The 8,269-nt window shown below is 38.7% G+C and overlaps 1 pseudogene; it reads right to left on the reverse strand.

Annotated features, from left to right (window-relative positions):
* Nucleotides 1-7,555: 7,555 nt before the first annotated feature.
* The window catches only part of LOC102840699, a 12,562-nt pseudogene continuing 11,848 nt past the window's right edge, over nucleotides 7,556-8,269 (reverse strand).

Here is an 8,269-nt window from a genome sequence, read left to right on the forward strand (position 1 = left end):
AACAGAGAGCATGAAGAAGATAAAGGGGGAACGTTTTAAAAAGAGGATTGCCAAGCTCTAGTAGTCAGGAGAAAGAAATTTGTTTATTCTTGGATTAGCTCGTTGTTGTTGTTAAGTACCATAGAGTCAGTTTCGACCCGTGGCAACCCTGTATAGAGTTTCCGAGGAGCAGCTGGAGAGCTTGAACTGCCGACCCGACCTTGCAGTTCAACAGCTTTGCAGTCTGGCTCATTAACCTACAGCACCACAATGCTTGCTAAATACTAAATGCTAGGCACAGAAGGAGTAGAGAATGGAAAGATTGTGCCTTCTATATTACAGGAGTACGTAATGTTACTGAAATTGATAAACAATCCTTAGTGGTCATTTGAAGCAATTTTATATTGTAGAGAGGAATCAGCCTATGTAGGTAGTCTTCACTGTTTTAGCCAACAGAGTGAAGTTCATTCAACAATTATATGTTGAATGTAAATCAAGCATTTGCATTTGTAATTACCTCTGATGTTCACATTTAAAATAAGCTCTAGCTTTGACATCATTTTAAAGTGATAGAAATGTGAAGTTTGTTTGGAAGATTTTTACTTTAACTTCAAGTTTGGATGAAAGAACAAGAAGGGCAATTGAAAGAAAGTAATAAGTTCATTGTATGGAAGGATTTTTGACTGAGTTATGAAGTTAGAAAGTTATTGAAGCTATTGATCTGTCAGAGTCCGCTGAGGGTTAATGCTCTGGACTGAAAAGTTAGTTTGAACTGCAAGATTGGTGATTCAAGCTCACCAGCTGTTCCTTGGAAACCTTACACAGATTGCTATGAGTTGGAACTGACTCGATGGTACTTAACAATAACATTGATCTGTCAACCATAATAATGATTGTGAGAATGGCACAGGATCTGGCAGTTTCCTCCTGTTGTACCTAGGATTAATAATGAATGGAAACCTACTTGATGGCTCCTAACACCTTCATTGCTCTTCTTAGGTAGATTAGTGTATTTTTCCTTTTAACTTCTTACAGGATTTGTTTCAATGTAATTCTGTAACCTCTTTCAGTGACTAATTTGTCTAGTAAATATTTTGAAAAATAAATACCATTCAGATAACTTTTTGGTCTTTTCGTGCCAGGTCCCCTGCTAGACCCTATAGACATAATAATCAAAGGGGCATACTTTCATGAAACTTTTTAGTATAGTCAGCTTCCTTAAGACAGATGATGTAGGGGGGCAAGGCTAGGTCTTTAACTTGACCTGACCTATTTGTATTTATGATCTCTGGTAGCGTAGTGGTTACGAATTGGACTGCAAACCACAAGGTCAGCAGTTCGAAACTACCAGCTGTTCCGTGGGAGAAAGATGAGGCTTTCTGCTCCCGTAAAGATTTACAGCCTCGGAAACCCTGCACAGGGTCGCTATGAGTCAGAACGGACTCCACGGCACATAACAACAACAACATATGATCTTACAGATTTCTATTTTTTCTGAACTTAGTTTTGGTGGCAACATTTTAGACTATTTGTAGCTCTCTCTCTTATAAGAAGGGATAAGGAGGATAACTTTTGTAATACCCAGGTAAAATAAAAACTGATCTGCAGCATGTTGGTAGATTTTTAAAAAAAGAAGTGTTTTTTGTAAATCAGTGAGTTTTCTTAAAAAAAAAAAAGAAGCTATTATTTAATGATAGTTACAGTAAAAAACAGTTGCTGTCTAGTAACTTCTGATTAAATGGCAACCCCATGTGTGTCAGAGTTGAACTGAGCTCTGTAGGGTTTTCAGTGGCTGATTTTTTCAAAAATAGATCGCCAGGCCTTTTAACTACTATTAATTGATTGCCTGGTACACATCAGACACTGTACAAATGATTTGCTGTTTTAATATTTTCAGCAACTCTACAAGGTAGTGGTAGTATCCTTATTTTATAAGTTACAAAACTGAGATGCAGGGAAGTAAGTTTGCTTCAGGTTCATTGGTGGTAGGTTACTTATGCTGCCTCAGTTAAAAAAGAAGTCTATTGAAAAAGCCTACGTACCCTAAAATTAAACATTTAGAGTAAAAGGAAGGAGAAGCATAGAGGTCTATAACCCATTACTTGAACTAGATAAAAGTTCTGGTATGCTAGCATTGCACCCGTATGCTATTGGTTCATTAGTCTTTTTAAAAGATAAATAAGAAAGAACACTTAACACCTTTGGGGAAATTCTCTACCTTAGGAGTTGTGCTGGGAGATGAGGGATCTCCTGCTATGAAAACCAGATGCTCACTTTCCTCTTGTGTGTGTGTTTTTTTTGTAGTTGAATACAGTCATATGACCTACACCTGCCCCTCCTGTTGTACCTTACTGAGTCAGAAGTCAGTGATTCACAGAAGCAAGCACTTTGTAGCAGAAGTGTTCTCCAGTGTAAGGGGGATGAAGGCAGCTACTTCTGTTTTCCAGAGGCAGCAGCGACAGAGATGACAGTTGTAACATTCAGTTAGTTCCTGGTGTCAGTGGTATCAGTACAAATTGCAGTGCTGGTCCTTTGTTATCCCCATTGGACCTGATATGTGGTTGGCTTTTTGGGTGTTCTTGAGTATGTAGCCTTCCAACCTGGCCTTCCAGGGATTTTCTGTGAGTTATCTAACATGTTTTAATAACTTTCTTTTCAGTTTAAACAAAGCCTGAGTTAGTTTCCTTTGTTTGCAACTAAGAACCTTTGCTTTGATGATGTTAATTAAAATATTAGACTATTCTAAAGAATTTTCTTGGGCCAATATTACCTGCATCTAGACTAAAATTTAATAATGGTGAGGAGTTTGCTGTATATGTTAAGTGAAATCTGTATAAAACCGCTTATTTGTTGAATTAAATAATGTGCTGACTTTGCTGACTTTGAGTGTATCTTGTAGGACAGGATGTGTTTATTCTAGGTATAAAAGTTATAGGAATGGTGTGCTAGATAAGATCTCTGCATGCATGGCATTTACATTCTATTTTAAATGTGGAGTAAACAAGAAAGCAAACAACATTACAAATAGTGATAAATGTCATGATGAAAATAAATACAGGATCCTGAACCTATGTACATGTGGTGGTGGCTGAATATAAGTATGATTATTAGTTTGTAATCATTTAGTTTAAAAAATATTTAGTAATATGTGGAACAATTGTTTAGGGATATTGACAAATTAGCAGTACAGAACTGTGATCCCGGACAGGAAACAAAGGGAGGCTAGTCTTTTGATGGCCCAACTTTCTGCCTAGAGGCAGTTTTCAGACCTCACTGTAAGGAGGAGGATCCCGAATTGATCTAGGTAGCCTCACTGGAACTCAAAGATGGGAGTTGGGAGTGGTCGAGGTCATTCTAGTTTTTGAAGTAGAATTCTGGAGCTATACAGAGAACCTCCCCTCCCCCAAACATCAAAACAAACCCTTTACCTTCAAGTTGATTAGATGGGACTCATATGTGTTACAGAGTAGAGCTGCTCCATAGGGTTTTCTTGACTGTACTCTTTGCCCAAGCAGTTTGGCAGGCCTTTCTTTCATGGTGCCATTTGGTAGTCATTAATTTGCCTCCCTTTCCATTATTATTTGAGCGCAACATGCTTGGGCCACCCAAGGAACTTAAGCAGGGAAAGAATTCCGTAAACCTTCATTGTGGTTCCCTCTAGTGTTTGACAGAATACCAATATACACAGGTAGAGGATACAGCTTTATAAAGGAAAAACTTCTGGGGCAAGGAATTTCTAGGAGCATGTCAACAGGATAGTTCTTAGCGTTCATACAAGGCTGAGAATTATTTAAGTATCTTAACAGGCAGCACTTGACTACTAGTTAGGTTGGTGGTTCAAACCCACCAGCTGCACCTTGTAAACACTATACAGGGTCGTTATGAGTTCGATCGGCACTTAACATCAACATAGCCAGAGTAAAAAGGCCTCATTAAATACAAGATCTCATTGAGACCCCAGAAGAGTCGCACCTTAGTTACTAGGGATAAACAAGTTCTAAAGTAAGGCACTCTGGATATGTCTGATAAAAGCTTAAAAACAAATCTTGAAAAAATACAACCATATTTGGAAGTAATGTAATTACCTGCCATTACAAAGTCTTAATGCTTTAAAGGAATATAGCAGAGTCCAACACTTATCAATATAAAATGTCCAGCATCCAATAAAAAATTACTAAATATGTGAGGAAGCTGAACAGTATGACTCATAATTGAGGATATCAGTTAATTGGAAGCAATCCAGAACTGACAACAGATGTTGAAAATAGATAAGGGCATTAAAGCAGTTGTATTATAACTGTAATCCCTATCTTCACACACATGGAAAGTATGAAAAAAAGACCCATATCAAACTTCAAGAGGTAAAAACGTGTATAATATTAAAAACATACACTGAATGGTATTAGTGATAGATTAGATGCTGTAGGGGAGAAAAAATGAGCATATGTATTTGAAGACATAATGAAAAAACTAAGCCAGTAGAAACAGACAGAAATGACAGTAAAAAGGGGATTAGCAGGTAAGGTTGTTAAAATGGCTACTATAAAATGTAGGATCAGATTGTGGTTTAGTGTTGGCATACATGAGTTTGCTTAAAAAACAAAGCAAATCAAAAACCAAAAACATAATTATAAATACTTGAAGTCTTTGGAGTCCCTGGGTGGCACAAATAGTCAAGCATTTGTCTGTTAACTGAAAGGTTAGAGGTTTGAACTCACTCAGGTGCCTCCGAAGATAAGCCTGGTGATCTACTAATAGAAAGGTCACAGCCTTGAAAACCCTATGGTTTTTCACTCTGCACACAAGGGGTCACTATGAGTCGGAATCAACTTGACAGCAACCAACACCACCATTACCTGAAGTTGATAAAAATCTATATTTCAACAGAGCAGCAGGATATGGTGGAAGGATTTTATTGTGCAGCAGTTTATTAGTTATTTTGGCTATGTTATATTGCTTCAAATCTATAATTTAACCATGTGTATTATCTCAGTTTCTGTTGGTCAGAAGTTTGAGCACAATTTACAGTTTAGCTGAGTCTTCTGCTTTGTTGTTTGTTGTTAAGTGCTGTTGAGTTGGTTCTGACCCATAGCGACCCACCCTGTATAGGGTTTCCTAGGAGCGGCTGGTGGGTTTGAACCGCTGACCTGTTGTTCAAGCTGACCTTGCAGTTCATTGTATTCTGCAGCACCACACCAGGACTCCATTGTATAGTGCTAAAGAGTTTGTTTTGTGAAGCCTTGATTTAGATATCTGGCATTGAGTCCTAGCCCTAGTTTTCTAAATGTGTCTGAACCTTGGCTTATTGGTGATAATAATAGTACCTATTATTATAATGTTGTGAAGTGTAATTGAATGCATATTTTTGTTGCTAGTTGCCTACTTGACTTACAGTGACCTTTTGCACAAGAGAACAAAGCACTTCCCAGTCCTCTGCCATCTTCACAACTGTTGTTACACTTGAGGCCATTGCTGCTGCCACTGTGCCTATCCATCTTGGTGTGAGTCTTCTTTTTCCACTGACCCTCCACTTTACCAAACAGTTGAATGCATGCAAAGTGCTTAAACTTGCTCCTTAACTATTAGTTGCCAATGAGTTGATTCTGACTCATGGTGACCCACATGTATTTGAGTAGAACTATGCATCATAGGGTTTTCAATGGCTGGGTTTTTAAGATCACCAAGTCTTTCCTCCAAAATGCCTCTGGGTGAACTCAAACCTCTAACCTGTTGACAATACTACACCAAAACTCAGACTTAATATCCTACTAAATGGAGCCTTGGTGTGGCACTGTAGGAAAAGCACTAGACTACAGTGTCCTTGAATTGCAAGGTCAGTGGTTCAAACTCACCAGTTGCTGGTTGGAATCCCTATACAGGGTTGCTTTGAGTCAGAACTGACTCCATGACAGTTAACAACAGCAACAAACAACTGTGTTCTCCTTCTAGGTTTAAGTTTAAAGGACGTTTACGTAGGCAAGTTTTGTCCTTTATATTGGTAATGACATATCTACAGGTCAGTCTTCTCTACTTGATTGCTGCAATAATTTGTTTTAAGAATTTTAATTTTTTTTTAACATGCATATAACCAAAATTGAATACTACTGAGAAATAGTACTTGCAACCCCACTCCTCACCCCTTTCCTACCCCTGCTCCCTAGAGCAGTGCTTCCCAAACTTTTTTACATCAGGGCCTTTATGGAACAAATGGAAGAGATTATTTTGGGTGTCCCGAGGTCTTAAGGGGATCCTGGCACACCTGAAACATTTGTGGCTTTGTGTGTTGTGAACACCAGATGGCAAACTGCCTCAGGGATGATCACTTTCATTTCAGCTCTTTAGCGGTTTCTTTTGAGTACTTAACTTCTCTGTAATCTTATTGTATCACTTAGGATGCTTTTGAACTCTAGTATTGAAACCATGATGCACACTGGCTTCAAATAAGGAAATGGAACTTCAAATTGGAAGTCTGTAGGTGGGATGGGCTCCAGGGCCAGTTGATTTCAATGCATAAAATGTCTTCAGGGGCCCAGGTTTTTCTATCACCCTTTAGGCATTGCTTATGTTGGCTCCAGCTTTAGATTAAAAAGGTGGCTGCCACAGTTTCAGGAATTGTATCCAGACACAACAGTGTCCCCAGAGTTAGAGGAATTATTTTTCTTTTAGCTATCTAAGAATACAGAAGCTTTTTAAAGAACTGACTTAGGGATTATAGGCCCATTTCTGAAACAATCACTAGAAAGGGAAATGAGGTTCCATGAGTTAGGCTTGCTCTAAACTGTGCATACTTGTCCTGAGTGTATGCCTAAATGAGGTGGGTGTGGCTATGGATTCTGAACATAATGAAGCACTAGAGCAGCTGCGGACTCTTGGCCCATGGACTGAGTAAGGCTTTGTGCCTTTGGGCAGGAGTCTGGCTTGCTGAATCTAATATTAGGACATTTAAATGAATATATTTTGTTTTATACATGTACAACAAATATTTTTGCTTTGTTCATTTGTAAAAATAAGCTGTAAAAGGGAAGCTACAGGGAGGAAGTAGGATAACTGGTGTTAAAGGAAGGGGATTGTAATCATTGAGGTGAAACAAAGTGTTTAATTTGTTTAATGTAAAACTGATGATCTTGGTTGTTAACCTTTACTCAATTCACAATAAAAAGTTTAAAAAAAAATTAGCTTCCATTACAAAGGAAGAAGGGGAGATTGGAGACTGGATAGGTAAGTCTGGCCCTGTGTTTGTATTTCTTTTGACTTTATTTTAGGTAGATAAATAATTTTAAATAAACCACCTGCCTCACAGTTTCATTCTCCCATCTACCCAGGATAGTTACATGATTTTTTAAGTTAGCAAATCAGTATTCTGTGTTTAATTGTGACTGTAAATAATGTTTGCTATGGAGCCAAATGATTCTTATGTAAGTTTGTTTTTCCTGGAGCTAATAATTGTCTTTGTATTTCCATTAGCTTTGTTTTCTAGGTACTTGTCTTAAATTTTCCTGTCTGTTTCCATAGCATCTTTTTTTTTTTTTTTTTAAATGGGAAAATTATGTTTTATTCACTTGGGGGATGGGAGGCCTCAGAACTTCTGGAACTGCTTCTTGGTGCCAGTGGCCTTGGTGACCTTGAGCACATTGAAGAACATGGTCTTGCTCAGGGACCGGCACTTGCCCACTGTGACAATGTCTCCTAGCTGGACGTCCCTGAGGCAAGGGGACAGGTGCACGGACATGTTCTTGTGGAACTTCTCGAAGTGATTGTACTTGTGGATATAATGGAGATAGTCTCAGTGGATGACAGTGGTCCTCTGCATCTTCATCTTGGTCACCATGCCAGACAGGATACGCCCTCGGATGGAGACATTACTAGTGAACGGCAGTTTTTGTCACTGTAGGTGCCCTCAGTGGCCTCCTTAGGTGTCTTAAAGCCCAGACTGATGTTCTTGTAATAACATGGGAGTTTCTCCTTGCTAGTTTCTCCCAGCAGGGACCCTCTTTTTGTTTTGGAAGATGGTCGGCTGCTTTTGGTAGGCATGCTTGGTCTGAATGTCTTGACATCTTTTTGGCCACCTGGAAAAAGCTTCCAAAGCTTCTTAATACACAGAGTCTCACTGTACCAAAAGGAAATGGTTAATGTTCAACCTTTTCAAGATGTAGCATATGATCAAGAGCCAATGATATTGAGGGAGGAAGTCCAAGGTGCATTGAAGGAATTTGCAAAGAATAACGTATCAGGAATTGATGGAATAAAAATTGAAATCTTTTAAGAAAGTGAGGCGGCACAGGAGGCACTC

The sequence above is a fragment of the Chrysochloris asiatica genome, unplaced genomic scaffold (genome assembly GCF_000296735.1).
Source record: "Chrysochloris asiatica unplaced genomic scaffold, ChrAsi1.0 scaffold00049, whole genome shotgun sequence".
Lineage (NCBI taxonomy): Eukaryota > Metazoa > Chordata > Mammalia > Afrosoricida > Chrysochloridae > Chrysochloris > Chrysochloris asiatica.